The sequence below is a fragment of the Artemia sp. Qi Xiang Cuo genome, chromosome 1 (assembly GCF_049724085.1).
Source record: "Artemia sp. Qi Xiang Cuo chromosome 1, ASM4972408v1, whole genome shotgun sequence".
Taxonomy (NCBI): Eukaryota; Metazoa; Arthropoda; class Branchiopoda; order Anostraca; family Artemiidae; genus Artemia; species Artemia sp. Qi Xiang Cuo.
In genome coordinates this window covers 76,575,098-76,591,077 of record NC_142794.1, presented here as the reverse complement: position 1 = coordinate 76,591,077, position 15,980 = coordinate 76,575,098, and the positions used below count along the sequence as shown (strand labels likewise).

At 37.6% G+C, this 15,980-nt stretch overlaps 1 protein-coding gene across 1 annotated transcript in view; it reads left to right on the top strand.

Moving 5' to 3' along the window:
* The first annotated feature begins 674 nt into the window (after positions 1-674).
* Positions 675-15,980, top strand: part of AdamTS-A (ADAM metallopeptidase with thrombospondin type 1 motif A) — a 646,314-nt gene continuing 631,008 nt past the window's right edge. The window contains exon 1 of the mRNA XM_089091831.1: positions 675-796. The gene's annotated coding sequence lies outside the window, so the exon portion shown is untranslated. The remainder of the gene's footprint in view (positions 797-15,980) is intronic.

Here is a 15,980-nt window from a genome sequence, read left to right as displayed (position 1 = left end):
TTTTTGTTATACAAAATGTGTTTGTAACGTGAAAACTCACTGGCTTCACAAGGTTTGGTACAATAAATAAAGACAACAAGTATCCCAAAGTTTATACATTTCATCCTATCTACTGTAGGAAACAGGAAGATGGAATGGTCTAGTCCTCAGTGGAACTTATTTTTTCTAATTAGCATTAATCGCGATTTTTTGCAGCCGATAATGTACTTTAGCCAGTACGGAAAAGGAAGAAACCCTTTCGTTGATAAAAACAGAAATTAAATTGTATCTCGAGGACAGATTGGTTTCGTAAAAGAATATATAAATTTGAATCGATTTTGTTTACAGTGAGAAAAACGAAACAAAAAGTTCGAATGGTGATTGATGTCTTTCTCGTGTCTAGACTGCATATGCCTTTGTTGCTACTTCGTGAAAATTGGCACAAGTTTTGGCAAATGCAACACAAATATTAAAATATACACTTTATATCTTTTTTTCTTCAATTTTTCGTCAAGTAGCTAATAAAGCATACAGGGATTTAGCATCGGTGTTATGTCTTTCAAGGATTCTAAGAAACTTCGAGCATCTAATTGCCTCACGATGCGGCGAGTTTCTCGGTGTTTCGCCACGCTGTTGTCTTCTCTCAGACTGTCGGCATTTGAGTCTAGTTTGAGTTTTAGTTAGCTTGCAGAGTCGAGCAAGCCTGGATTGCCTGGTTGGGCCTGATCGAGAGCGGGTCGCGAGTGTGTAATCTGTGGTAGTGAAGCGGTAGACTGCTTGGTGCCGTAAAAGCGTGACTGCGTATGAATGATTAGTGGTAAGTTTTTACTGATGTTAGAAACTGTTCTATCCCATTTGGAGGTGACAATCAGTGCGGAATATGATTCGTTTTCTTTTGAGGTGATTTGTTAATTTCTCTGTGTGGGGTATTACATACTACCAGCCTGATGCAGCTCTAACCAGAGCATAATTTTAATCTTGGATATTTTGGGGGGATATGGAGTGTTGACGGGTACGCCTGCAGAATTTTTTGGAGGGGGGGGGCCTTATCATTAAATTTTTGACATTCCTGTACAATACAGAACACACTCGAGACTTGAAGTTAGGTTAATCACAATGAATTTTACCAAAACATGATGAGAATATAATACTTTAGTTTATATAATAATTTAATGTGGGCTATGTATTTGCATACTAGGGAGGGGGAGGGGTACGGTAGCCTAGCGTAACTTTACCCTCAGTCCTCCCCTAAAATGCAAATATAAAGCCCAAATTATGCAAGTCCAATGCATTCTGTCACCCGTCATTTGTCTTTGTCGCTATGGAACCAATTATTTTAGATCTTACATTAAGCAAACTTCTTGAATTAAGCAAACTTTAATCTATATCTCTCTAACACTCTTCTCTTCTCTGAATGTGCAAAATATATACAGCTGAACAATAGAAAAAAAAAACTCCATTTGAATAATTTCCAGAATACCGACTGAGGGATTTTGTGATTTTGCATATAGGCTGCGCGTAAGGGGGTGGGAGAAGGCGTGTCCCTCCCAAAGAAAGATTGTGGTTTGTTTCAGTGGGTTCTCATATTCTATTACCGTCTTCATTAACTTATGCCCCTCCCCCTAAAAATGCATACACAAGCGTGAACAACCTAAGGGTAGGTGAAAGGGAAAAGAAGGGAAGAGAGTAGCCTAAATTAGTCTTCTGGCCTTGGGTTCCTCTATCGTAATGAGCTAAAATCTTTAAAGGGGGGAATCAAAATTTGTACTGAGCGTGGAGAGAGGGATTTTTTAGTCCATAGTTTTGAGGAAATTACTAAACCAATTAGGCACAATTCAGCGTTAAACATTATCCGGTAATTTTGATTGGACTAGAGACTGCTTTGCAGCCCCCAGTGACTTGCCACCCCGTTGAGATCCAAAACGATCAGGAAGTTTTGGATATTTCTTGCTTAAATTCCCGAAAAAAAATTGGTACTCCCGTACAATCCAGAACACACTCGAGAAGTTTGCTTAATGTAAGATCTAAAATAATTGGTTTCATAGCGACAAAGACAAATGACGGGTGACAGAATTTATTGGGCTACCACCACAGCTATTGAACGAAATCGGAAGAGTTTAAGTGCATCCAGGTGTCAAAAGGGCATAGATGCAATATGTCAGTAAAAGAATTGGGCAAAAAGTTGAACCCCCCCGGGAAAGTTGATGGGGACTAGAAACTAAATCAAAAGACATTATGTATATCCAGGCTGTGAAAAAGGCACCAGTGCAATATCCTAGGAACAGCAAAGGGTTTACGTTGGACTTTCAAGAGTAGGCCTATATTTCACTACATCAAAAGACAATTTGTATATCCGAGGTTGTGAAAAGGGTGTATCTGCGATATCTAAGGAAAAGCTAAGTTTATTAAATTAAACTTTCAGGGATACTGAGTTGGATATTGAACTAAATGAAAGAAACTATGGTCAACCACGTTGTCACAAGGGTGTATCAGCAAAAGCTTAGGAGTGGCTAAGAGTGTAAGTTATAACTCTCAGGGCACGTTGAGGGGCATTTTGTATTGAATTAAAAGACAATTTGCATCCAGATGGTCAAAAGACATATCTGCAGTATCTGAATAACCGTTAAGTGTATTTAGTTAAGACTTTCAGGGCATTTTGAGGAGGGTATTGAACTAAAACAGCGTCTCCTAGAGGGGGAAGGACACCCTGGAACGGGGGGAGCGATAGATATTTGGCAAGAAAAAAGTTAAATGGTAGTGTGCCTTCATGTCCACTAATACATTGACTGGTATATAATAATTTTTTTTTTTGAAGTTTAGGTGATATGATAATGCATAAAGTTGTAAGAATAATATGTTTCTGTATTAAAATATCACCGAGTGGAGAGGAGGAGAGGGAAAAAAATAACAACCACTCTGAAAAATTTTAAAAAAAATTCCCTTTGTTGACACACAGAACATGGCGATGGTGGTGGTTATGGTCTTGAGGTCAGTTTTGGGTTTAGGTGTCGTTTTTAACTTGATGATTGCGATGCTGACGAGACATCAAAAAAGTGGAACCCTTTCTTCTAGATAAATGAATTCAGCTTGGTGAAGACGTCTGAGTCAAAGCCAAAGACAATGTTGGTGCCGATTTCCATAGAAACGGGTTCTGCTGAATGCATGATATGCAGGCTGGAGCCACAGTAACCCTGGTCTACCAATGCGGCAGTTAATGTGAGATCAGCATTCAGCCGGAACCACTGGCACAGAATTCCTATGTCGTCAGGGAACGGCATCGCCATATTCTGCGTGTCAACAGCGTGGCATCTTCGCCCAGACAAGTAGCCAAACTGTATGACCCGCCCATTAATACTCTATTTCCCCTGCCAACCGGTCTGTAAAAGTATCATTCACCGATACGCAATTCCGATTTCACACCGACCTCTGCATTGGTTTGTCGTGACTCAAGTAGTCCTACTCGTCGGCCCTGGACCCTCACCCGTTTTAATCGGTCACTACTCAGCTTCTCAGAGCTTTGCCTCAGAAGCCACAACAGCGTGGATTTTTGTATTGGTGTTATGGAGCCGTCAGAAGTCTTGACAAGACAAAACCTAGAATTCTTCATGTTCGTCACAGGCTCACTAACCCAATTTTTCTCAACTTGGTGTTTCCCACAGTGAGCAATCATTGGCAAATCTTCAAAGATGCCGTCACTTTCCAAGCCCGATTCAGTGTCAGTCGCGGAAGCCTTTTCCTGCTTATCGGACAGAGTATTTTCCTCTGAGTCATCGTTTGAGTCACTGTCGGGAAGTACAGAAAGACGAACATTCGGTACTTGGTGATCGAAAGCAGAAAGTACGTCGTCGGGTATTAAGGCTTTCTTTATTCGCTGGCTTCCAATACGAGCTCGCCCTAGCTCGAGCTTGATTTCATCGTCCCCGGGCAAAGAAAAATCGCAACTGACACACACAACACCAATGGATCTAACCCGCTTGGCCTTGGGCAAGGACAACTGTTCATTAGAATATTGAGCTTCAAAATCCGTTATACTTTCATATCGACGAATTCAATGTAGAAGTTGGAGCAACAAAAAGTTTATTACAGTACTGTAAGTGCTGGATTGAGACCGCATCTTCCTAAAAAAATCTTCACACGGTTGGCTATTTATGTCGGAGAGTTTGAAAAGACTTTCGAGCCCAAGCCGTTTGAATCGACGAATGAGAAGCACTAGGGAATGCATATTTATCTCTAGGCAATGGTAAAGGTTTGTGGCAATAACATTCTCGTTCAAAGCATAATGTCCACTTTTTAGGACCCAGGATCTCCAATGTCGAACGGAGTAAACAACACGACCAAGTAAAGATAACCTCTCAAGAGGAGAAAGTTTGCCGTCGTAAATAACGCGCCGTACGCTTTCCATAAGTCAAAGATAAAACTGTGTTCCTTTGCTTCCAGGAACACCCTGTTTCAGGTGTGCCAGAGGCACGGAGGCACAGCCGGAGGCACGAAGGAAGGGACACCTGCGACGGTCAGTTATTAGCCCCTCTGTACCAATCCAGCCAAACTTCTTTAATACAACTATTATTACGAGTTGTTGCAAAATTTTGTTCAATATATAAACAGCAAGCCAAAATCTTGATTCTTATAGAGAAAAGTTTTGCAAATATTCTCCATTTCTCAGAAAATGCTTGTTTAATTTAGCGAGAATTAAAAAATTTCTCCATTTTTCTCCTTAAGAATCAAAATTTTGGCTTGCTATTTGTATATTGAACGAAATTTCGTTATATTAATCGACAAAAAAAGCGGTCAACTAAAAACAAAAAGAAAGTAATTAAAAAAAAATCCACAAAAGAAGTTTTAAAGGAAAGTAAAGAGCTACAATAAACCTAAGCCGAGCACAAATGAAGTCAAATAGCAGTTCAAGTGCAAAACAAACGCCAATCACACTCAATAAATATGTGAAACACAAAATGAACAAAAATATGTTGATGACCAAATCAAACTTAAAATGAACAGAAATTAACACAAACAGGATTAGGGCTGACACCCCTTACGCCTTGTAAAGACCTGAATGTCAATTTTGCTTTACTGAAGACAAAATACATTTTAAAACTTTCCTTTTTTATAACAAACAGAAATTATTACAAATATGAGAAACACACCCCCTCGTCAATACCTCGCTCTTTACGCTAAAGTTCAAATTTTGTCCAAATTCTGTAAGAATGACTCCTGAATCACAAAGTCCGTTTAATTAAAATAAATAGCTCTTTTAAAAGTACTAAGAAACAAGCGTAAAGAGTAAGGTATTTACGAGGGGGTGACCCCCTCATATACCTATTAGTTTCTGTTCGTTTCAAGTTTGAATGTTGCTCCTTACTTTCAGTTGAATTTTGTTTTTGTTTTAAATTTAATTTCTGATCGTTTTTAAAATAATTCTCCCCTCCATGGAAAATTCCCTTACCCCATGAAAAATTTCGCCAGACCCCCCAGACCCACACCGGAAAAATCTCCCCTGAAAATGTCTGTATACTTCCAAAGAACCAATACTGAATGTAGACAATGGGTAAAGTTCATAACTTGAAGCCCTTACCCCGGTGACTGTGGTGGTTAAGTCATCCTCAAAGACATAGCTATTAGATTTTTTCGACGCTGCTGAATGGAATGGCTATCTCAAAATTTTGATCGGGTAACTTTGGGGAAAGAAATAAGCGTTTGAGAGGGGCTAGCTGGCCTCCAATATTTTTGGTCACTTAAAAAAAGCACTAGAACTTTTGATTTCCTATCAAATGAGCCATTCCCGATCTTCTACGATCACTGAATTGATATGATCACCCTGAGAAAAAAAAAAACAACAACAAAGAAACAAAGCAAATAAACACGCTATTCGTGATCTTTGTTCTGGCAAAAAATAAAAAATTCCACATTTGTATACACAGGAGCTTGAAACCTCTACAATAGGGTTCTCTGGTATGCTGAATCTGCTGGAGTGATTTTATTAAGATCACTTGATGTTTTGGGTGTGTTTACCCCCTTTTTCAAAAATTGGCAAATTTTCTCAGGATCGTAACTTTAGATGGGTGCCATTAAATTGGGGGAACTTTACACATTTTGAATAAGAATCAAAATTCGATTTGTTTGATCTATCTATTGTTATCAAGACTCTTATTCTTAGAGTTTCGGTTACTATTGAGCTACATCGCTCCTTATTTACAGTTCATTACCACGGACTGTTTGATACTCAGCAAGGATTTTGTTGCGGGAGATTTATGACAAATGGAGGGGGCGGCTAGTACTTATTTATGGAATAACATGGTTTCAATCAAGAAGTTCTTTTTTTTTACCTTAAACATCAGAATTTAAATAGCCTACATTAGTGTTTAGAGGTAAGTTTGATACATGTTTTCAGTTAATAAAAAAAAAAAAAAAAAGAAAGAAAGCAAAATATAACTCAATCTCAATGATGAATATCATTTATCTCAAGCTCTTCTTTTCAGCTCTGCGAGAGCTAAAGTTTAGTTTTAACGCACAGGCACGTTTGTAGGAATTCACTGCGGAGAAGGGTGACTTTAGGGCAGGGGGGCAGATTCGAAAAACTGGTAGAACTGGTAAATTATTTGAAAAATTTGATAAAACAGATAAAATCAAAACATATCGGATGGAGCAGGGGCCTAAATACCTTTACCCGGGTATAAGTTTGCATGTCTCATTAAGAGAAGAAATTGAGTATGAATTAATTATTCGCTTAAAAAGAAAACTCCGTTTCTCTGTTATTTTATTAAAGATAAATGAACTAGGTTTAGAGGTTTTTGGAAAAACCACAAATCGATTTTGATGATGGTCTAGCGTGTGAAACACGAAAAACTAACGAGCATAAATTTGCAGTTCAAGCAGACTGGCTAATTCATATTTTCAACATTTTCTCAAGTTCTTTAATGTTGTAACAAAGCAATCTTATGTAGGGCAAAATGAGTTTCTTTCGTGATACAAGCTAGTCAGCTAAAGCAATTGAAAATGGGGTTAAAATACGTTGAGCGTTCACTGCTATTCAACTTAGAAACTAAGGTCACGCTAAACAATTTAGTCGGAATAAATTTCTTAAATACGACATAGTTAATAATCATCGCTATTTGCTTATATTAAACCTCTCTGCTGGAAAAACATGGTCAGTAGTAAACGAATTTATGAAAACTATTGAGGGTACTAGAAAAAATATTAATGCATAAAATTTCTTTCTTTTTTTGTAGCAAAGGGAGTTTTATATGAGGGCAGATCTTATGTCAATGACAAAATTACATAAACAAGACATTTGTTATGAAGAGTTTGCCTAGGAATAGGTGGTCAGTATCAGGTGCTGGTAACATATCTTCATAGTTGGATGCAAGGACTCCTAATCCAAGAACAATTGATACGTCCCTTGCCGTCCTTCTGTATCCCCTAGTTTCAGAAAACTCACTATCGATCACTCCGTTCCATTCAGAGGTAGAACAAAACCACATCGAGTTATCATTTACGCCTGCCAAATCTTGCATAACAGTGGACGAGAAATACATCTGAATTAACCTTCTTTTGAATAGCTATTTAAACCCCCTCTTTTCAGCCGCCTAACTACGTTGGTTTATGGTGCAATACGATAATGGGGCAATGCGACACAGTCTTATGGTGCGGTGTTAAACTTGGGATGATTGTCAAGAGCCTGATAGAGTCCATAGTCTTATCAAAGTATTTTCTCCTCAATTCCTCTCTATGGAGATTAAACATGGACAAAAAGACAGATTAATGTCGGTTTTAAAAGTATGCTTGAATCGCATTGTCTTTCATAACACTTTTTTGGACCAATCGTATTGCCTTAGGTACCATTGCGAAAAAAGACCTTTTTTTTACCGTTTGTGTATTTACCTGTTGGTACTATTTCTAAGTACCAACAAGTCTGGGTCAGTAGAAAGAGTGGAAAGCCTTATTATTTTTTTAAGTTTTGGCATTTTGAACAAATATAAAGGATGAAGATGAAAAGTTATGAGCCGCAAGAGTTTTCCCAAGTTAACTCTTCGTTTTTCTGTGGTCTAAGCAACAGCTTAGCGGGGTCGAAGTGCTGAAGTTCGAAATTCAGAACAACAGACGCGTCAGTGATAGGCTTACAAGGGTTAAAATCTGATTCTCCCAGTGTTTTAACATGTGGGATTCGAAACAATCAGTAAAAAGTTTTTGACCACAGTAGAACCGTTTTTTAGCACTAAGATGTTACATCTAAGATCTTGCATCTTTCTGCAAGTATTATTGTTTTTTAACTCATCTTTGTTCTAAGATCTTACAGCTCACTAATGTTAGCAAAAAGTGTGAAGAACGCCAGTGTTCTGCTATATAGAACAATGATGAGAGAACTTTGATGATATAGGCCTACTCATCATTGTTCTCAGACCGCTGATCAGAGCAGCGTTTGCATAAAAACGACAAAAGATGTAAGATCTTGGATCAAAGATTTCACTTTTAAGCGTTTTCTGACAAAAGATGTAAGTTCTTAGCATATTGATGAGTGAAAAAACAGGCCTAGTGACTCCAATAGTACCATTTTCTTTTTGATCCAAGGCCGTTTTCAAAGGTTTCAATCTCTTTCCTATAAATTTTGTTTTGCAATATACTTTTATTATTGAGGTGAATCGAGGTAATACTTACTATTCTTGAATCAGCATTAAACGACAATTTTTTCTCGCTATACAGTTTCTTTTTTTTATTGTGTTTTTATTTTAACTTAGGGCCACTACGGGTTGTGGTTCGCTCTTTACTGCATTGCGATTATTGTTGTGGCCACAATATCGAGTTTTAAGCTTGTAAGGCTAATCTAAACTGTGTTCGTAGAACATTTACTATAATTTGAAGAACGCAAAAAGCACCACTCCCAGAACAGCTTTCTGATGCGTGTCGTTTCCTCTTCTTGTTGGGGATGAATTCGATGGACTTCTAGCAGTTGATGGCAATTGCCCCTCGAGGGCTTTAAGATACGGAATATAGCTTCATTCTTACCCTGTAGTCGAGCTAAAAGACGTGATGTGTAAATACAGAAGTACGTATACTGAGAGATAAGTAAATCACTACCGTCCTCAATTAAAAAGGGTGCTTATTGTAAGTTTTTGTACTTCTGTCTACCCACAGGCCTGTTTTATCCATGGGCCCCCAAAAGCCAAATTTTAGGGGAGGGGAGGCTTACATGGTCAAATCGGCACTTCCAATGTTGTATAACAGAAATCTCAAAACAAAAATATAAAAATATAAGGCAGAGGCCGCCTTTGCTCCTCCTTATGGGCGTCCATGGTTTCATCTTCCTCCGTCCTCCTTTTTTTCGATTTGTAAAACTAATTGATTTGCTTTATCAAAATGGGCTATCCTCAATTTGTTCCTCACTAAAAGAATGTTAGCATCGTCCAGGTTTCATTTCAATTTAAGTCAGTGACGCTTTTAGTTTTAATATGTATTTTATTTTCAAGTCAATGATGTTTTCTTGCGTTTCGGTATCAAAACCCACGTTTCAAAGATTTCTTCCTTGTGCACAACTTTTTTTCTTATCTAAGTACTTCACTTAAATTATTGATACTTGTTAATTGGAATTTTGACAGGAAAATCCAAGTGCTTGAAGAACACGATTTGGCTAAAGATGTTTCTCTATACGTAAAACTGAGTTTAATGTGTTCAAATCTGTAGCTTAGGAAGCCATTCCGAGGGGGTGCCGACTTTCCATCACCTGTTGTGCATCTCATAACACCACCTGTGTAGCATAGCTTCGCCATACTTGGCACACTTTCGCCACGCTTGGCACGCGTCGGCTGGTGCACATGTTTTCTCAAAGTGGGTGCATCCTTGAGTCCCTTGGTCATTTTAATAAGGACAATTTTTCTCTAGTAGGCCTGCATAGCAATTTTTTTTAGAAATAAATCAGGGAGAAGGCTTGACAACATGAAAAGAATACAAATAAGAAAAACTAAAAAAAAAATGGGGATATCTGTGGCTGTAAGTTGTATGATATAATTTGCGCAATTTAAAAATATGAATATGGGTGCTAAATGCAGAAGGATTTCCCATCTGTATCTCCAAATGTAAGGGGGCAATGTTTTTTCTCTTTCTAATGAAGATACAGAAAGAAACTTTGATAATATAGTGTGTGTGTGGGGGGGGATGGTAATCTTTTTTTTTCTAGTTTTTTCGATGAAAATACAAAAAATGTATTTTTTTTTAAATTAATGGGGCGATCCCTCCAATTAGGTTCACTTCTTTTTTCATTCAGAAGACATGTAACAGAAAACAAAATTTACCGAAATTGCAACTATAAAAATAATTTTTTCCCTCTACATTTCTCTGATGGTGAGACAGCAAACCTTATTGATTATGTTATAGTAAACCGAAGACTGGCAGGATCAATACAAGATACTAGGGTATATAGGAGTGCCGTTATTGATGTTAAAAGTAAAGATCACCATTTAGTAGTGTCAAGGGTTAATATAAAGCTGAAATATTGGGAGGGGAACTACCTCTCGGGAAGTTATGATGTTGGTAGACTCCAGGATGAGAATTTGAGAGAAAATTTCCAGGTACAGTTGAATACTAAACTTGAGAGTTTAAAATTTGATAATGTGGAAGATGGTTGGAATAATTTTAAAATAATTTGTGAAGTTGCTGAAGGTGTATTAGGGAAGAAAGCTAGAACTGCAGCTAAGAATATTAGTGAAAAAGCTTTATGTTTGATAGAAAAGAGAAAGGACTTGTACAAGAATTATCTGAGTAATAGATTATATGAAAACAAAAGGAATATAAGGAGGGTGGGGAAGATATTAAAATATGGACTGAAAAAGTATGAAGTGGAGGCAATGGATAAAATTATTGAATGTCTTGAAGATCTATCAAGATGACATAGTAGTCACATATTTTAGTGGTATGTTAATAGATTGAAAGGGAGGAACCAATCCGGACTTGGCCAAGTTAAAGATAGGAACGGGGCCGCAATTAGCGATAAGGAAAAAACTAAAGAGAGATTGGCCGAACATTTTGAGAATTTGCTTAACCGAGATCGAGTTGCAGGAAAATATATAGAGGAAAATGAAAAAGTGTGTGATACCTTGGATGTGAAGAAAGATTTGTTTTGTGAGGAGGAATTAGCAACAGTACTAAAAGGATTTAAAAATAATAAGGCTCCAGGTGCTGATAGGGTGTTAAATGAGTTTCTTAAATATGGTGGCTCTGAGGTTAGAAATAAGTTACTGAAGATTATGAATATGATTTTTGAAAAAGAGGAAGTACCTAATGATTTTAGGAAAACCTTAATTAAGCCACTTTATAAGAAAGGTGATCTAAGTGAGTGTGGTAATTATCGAGGCATTAGTCTGGTCTCTGTAGGTAGTAAATTACTTAGTAATATGATACTTTTTAGACTGAGAGATGCCGTAGATAAAGTTTTAAGAGAAGAACAGTCCGGTTTTAGAAAAGATAGAGGATGTGGCGACCAAATTTTCACTATTAGGCTAATAATTGAAAAGTTCCTGATTTATCAAACACCCTTGGTCCTTAGTTTTATAGATTATGAGCAAGCGTTTGATTTTGCTCATTGTAGAGCTTTGGAATATGTTTTATCCTTGTATGGTATACCAGACAAATACATTAAAGTGATTAGTGCTATGTACGAGAATAACACTGCTGCAGTTAAGGTAGGAAATGAGGTTAGCATCTGGTTTTGTATTAAATCAGGAGTTAAACAGGGTTGTGTTCTATCCCCCTTTATATGGATTATATTGATGGACTTTGTCTTAAGGAGCCCAGGAAAGGCAATGTGAGACCACGGAATCAAATGAGGAGTACACTCTTACGAAGATTTCAGGTACCCCCACCCCCCTGGCCCTCTCATTAATTTTTCCCTGACTGAAATTAAAGATCCCTAAATACAAATACTTTATAGCTGCTACCATTGACATTAGACCCCAGTGCCACACCGATGAGGGAAGACCGGCGGCGACGGGGCCAAAAACAGCAGCAGCGGCGCGCCACCGGCAAGATGTCGGCGGAGCGCCGCCGGTGCGATCAATGTTGACCGCAAACATTAATGTTTTTATCAGCCTTTCTCAAATCATAGCTTAAATTTTCAAATTTACTTCCTCTATTCATTGACAGTACACTTTCATAGGGTACTCCACCTAGTAGCTACTGGTAGCAACCAAACTGTCATATTCTTGTAAAAGTCTCTCACCTCCCTTCACACTCCCTTTTGTATTTTTTTAAAGCAGCCATATAATGTTCATTAAGATCCGTCTCTGCTTTAAATTAAAAAAATAATTATGTTCTTGGCATCCCTGCTTTCAATAAAAAAATTCTAGATATTATCATTTAAACATAATACTTCCCTAACCCCCTCCCCCTCTGGATACCACCTTGATAGGATGCCGTCTCTGCTTTAAATAAAAAAAATTAACTATTTAGCATCCCTGCTTTAAAAAATAAATAAATTTGAGATATTATCATTTAAATATAATTCCTCCCTACCCCCCACCCCCTCTGGATACCACCTTGATAGAATACCGTCTCTACTTTAAACTAAAAAAGAAATAACTTGTTGGCATCTCTTCTTTCAATAAAAAATCTTCAAGGTACTATCACTTAAATATAATAGCTCCTTATCCCCCTCCCCCTCTGGATACCACCTTGATAGAATACCGTCTTAGCTTTACGTTGAAAAATTAATTTACTTAATAATTTACTAGGTCACTATATGGTTCAAACGAAAACGTGAAATAACGCTAAACAGCTTAGTGTTCCTTGAAAAAAAAAATTAAGGTATGAGTAAAGGGGTACAATGACAACAACCAGTGGCAGATCCAGAGGGGGTGAGGGGCGCGCGTGCCCCTTAGCGTAGTCTAAAGTAATGTAATTAACTTAATTAACTCAAGTTTGCGTTAAATAAACTTGCTCCTAACGCAAGTTAATCGGATCAACCTATTTTGCGCCCTCCCTAAAAAATTTTTCCAATCAACCTATTTTGCGCCTCCCCACCTAAAAATCCTGGATTCACCCCTGACAAGAACAAAAATTTCGAAATCATTCAGATATACCTCAAATTATTGGAAAATGAGTCATAGATTCGCCGTGGCATTCAATAAGATCCAAAGAATCTAATTAAAAGGGAGCACACACAAAAGCCAATTTAGGCCACTGGCCTATTAGAAATTGCAAAATACCCAAGAAAATGAACAAGTCCCAATGAAGGGCCATGGCTCTATCAAAATATTTCAATGGTCTTTCCCAGGGAATTTGATATCATTTTCTTCCGTCTCCATTTTAAATGAAAAAAATAATGATATTTTTGGCATCCCTGCTTTCAATTAAAAAAGGGAGGTATTATCATTTTAAAATGACAGCCCCCTATCTCCCCCCCCCCTATGGGCAATAACTTCCAATTTTTTTACGAATAATATTTTTGGGTTAACTTCCGTTTCAATCTTTAATTACCCAACCTTTTAAATATATTATTCTATAGCTAAATTTTGTCTCAATAAAATATTTTTTTTTTTTGGGGGGAGGGGTAAAATTTTTCAGAAAGAAGAATGTATTTTCTTTAATCTATCAGGCGTTCAGCAATTGTGTATTAAACATCAAGAAAATCTTATCTAAAAACAGCGAAAGAAAACAAAATTCTGCAAACTTACGATTAAGCTGTAGAAACAATCTGTTGACTATCAATTTCAAAATCCAACTGAAGCTGTATAGTAGTGAATGCGTTCTATTCAACTTGCATTCTATGCGTTCTATTTCGAAAAATAAAATTCTTGACTAAAAATGATGTAAGACATAGCAATTGGGAAATTGCATTCGAAATTATTTTATCTCATTTCATAAAGACAATACTTTTTTTTATCAGTATATGAAGAACTATGTATATTGTAATTGCCTCTGTCTGGTTTTTATGCAAAGTAACAAAAGAGACGAAAATTAACGAACAAGAGAGTAGTAAAGAATTATGGTATGCAAAGTAATATTTGGCAGGGGAAGTCACTGGCGATAAATCGCTATGGGTGGCACCGTGATTGGGTGATTTTCGGGGATTCGGGGAACCAATTTTTTTTTCGGGTTGACGCATAGATTTTCGGGGAAATACCCGAAATTTTGGGCATAGTGCAAGCCCTGCTTGATTTCTAATCAGGAGAATCGAAATACTAAACCACACGAGAAAGACAAGCTCCGACTTTGCGGTTGACGCAACAAAGAATTGCCGCAAAATTAATTTAAAGTCGGCCGAATGCCGCCGCCTCTGCCGGCGACAGGGCGCCTCTGGCACGCTGGTGGCGTAGCGACTCTTCAGTGGCGGTCACAAGGGCCTCTCGTTGGCTGCGTTCGGTCGATCCGCGGGCGCTGTGCCGGGGTCTAATTCAGGTTATTCGCGTTTTCTTGATTTAAATTATCCCTTCCGTTGACATTATTCACATCCTTTGGATATAAATTATACAACAACCCCCAAGGGGTAAGTTAACAATCCAAAATGTTTAAAAACTTTTTAAATTTAAAAAAGACGATCGTTATTTTACACGTGGAGAACTTTTACGGGGGGGGGGGGAATGGCCGGGGAAATTTTTGGAGGAGAATTTTTCGCGGGGGGGGGGGAGTATCCTGGAGAAAATTTCTGACGGAGGAATTGTCTTTGGAGGAGGGAGAATTTTTCCGCAAGGAACATTTTCTGGTAGTAATTTTTAAAATATTTAAAAATTTAAAAACATGATCTCTAATTCCCTATTGATACGAGGAGGGGGAAGGGATTCTTGCTGTGAGAATTTTTCATGGGGAATTGATCATGGGAAAAACTTACCCTAGTAGAATTCTCCACTAGATAATTATCTGGGGGGGGGGGGTCAGAAGGGAAATTTTCCTTGAATTTCTTATCTTTTGATGTTGCAGCAATGTGCGACGGGTAAGCTAGTATGACAGTGTAAATATTAGTATCAGGAGAAGCGAGATAACAAGCTAAATCATCATTCAGAATAAAAATAGGAAACAGTGTATCTCAGCTGTTTCTGCAATCTGTCAATACGATGACATGAATAGGAAATGTGAAAAAGCCACAAGAAGCTATTCTGTCAGAAAACGAGAATTTGCACAAACATGTGCCTAAAAAGCAGCACTAAAAGCAGATATCTAATCAGTAAACATTGCCGCCAATAGCAGATACCTTTTTTGGCATCCACTTATTCGCTTACTTTTTATCAGACCAGAACTTAGGCGAAAGAATTTCACATACTTTTGCGATTTAATAATGGCATTATTTTGATGCTAGACTGGTATTTTTAAATGCCTTGCTTCAGTTGAGGCAGTCATTTGCATTTATTTCGTTGAGTCAATAAGAGTAGTGTTAAAGTAGTATGACATCAATAAGCACTAAATAATACTCTATACAGAATCTAAGTAAAATGATTTAATATGCCCCAACATCTAGGATAGGCTGAAACCAAAAAGTCGAGTTGCGTGCGCAGCGGGCAATACGCACAGAAGAACCATCTTTACAAGCCCTTGCACAAAAACAATTTTTGAATATTTTATGACTTTTACAATTATAACATTTAAAATGTACTGCCTTTACTTCTTAGCTTTAGTTGCCCTGTCCTTACTTTCGTACTAAGGATTAGAATCCCTCTCTCCGTGACACAATTTCTTTTTCCAAATACATAACTCCGATTCGTTTGGACAAAGGTTAAATGACCTTGCGTAACCTTTGTATGAGCGTTGCCCCCTACCTAAGGAGTCTAATGTCAAGGCCACATTATTGTCACACTTGTCTATCAAAACTACGAACGACTACAGCGTCAATTATTTTCACCGTTCGTAATTTATCGAGTTGAACATTATTCAAGTTTCAAGCATAAATTTCTTGACTGACCAATCAGAGTCAAGGTTTAAGGCGTACTTTTTAAAACTAGAAAAGATGGAAACTTAGAAAAGTGGTTCTTGAGAGGAGTCTGACAAAAGTTAAGAAAATATAGTATTAGTAGAGAACAGTTGGA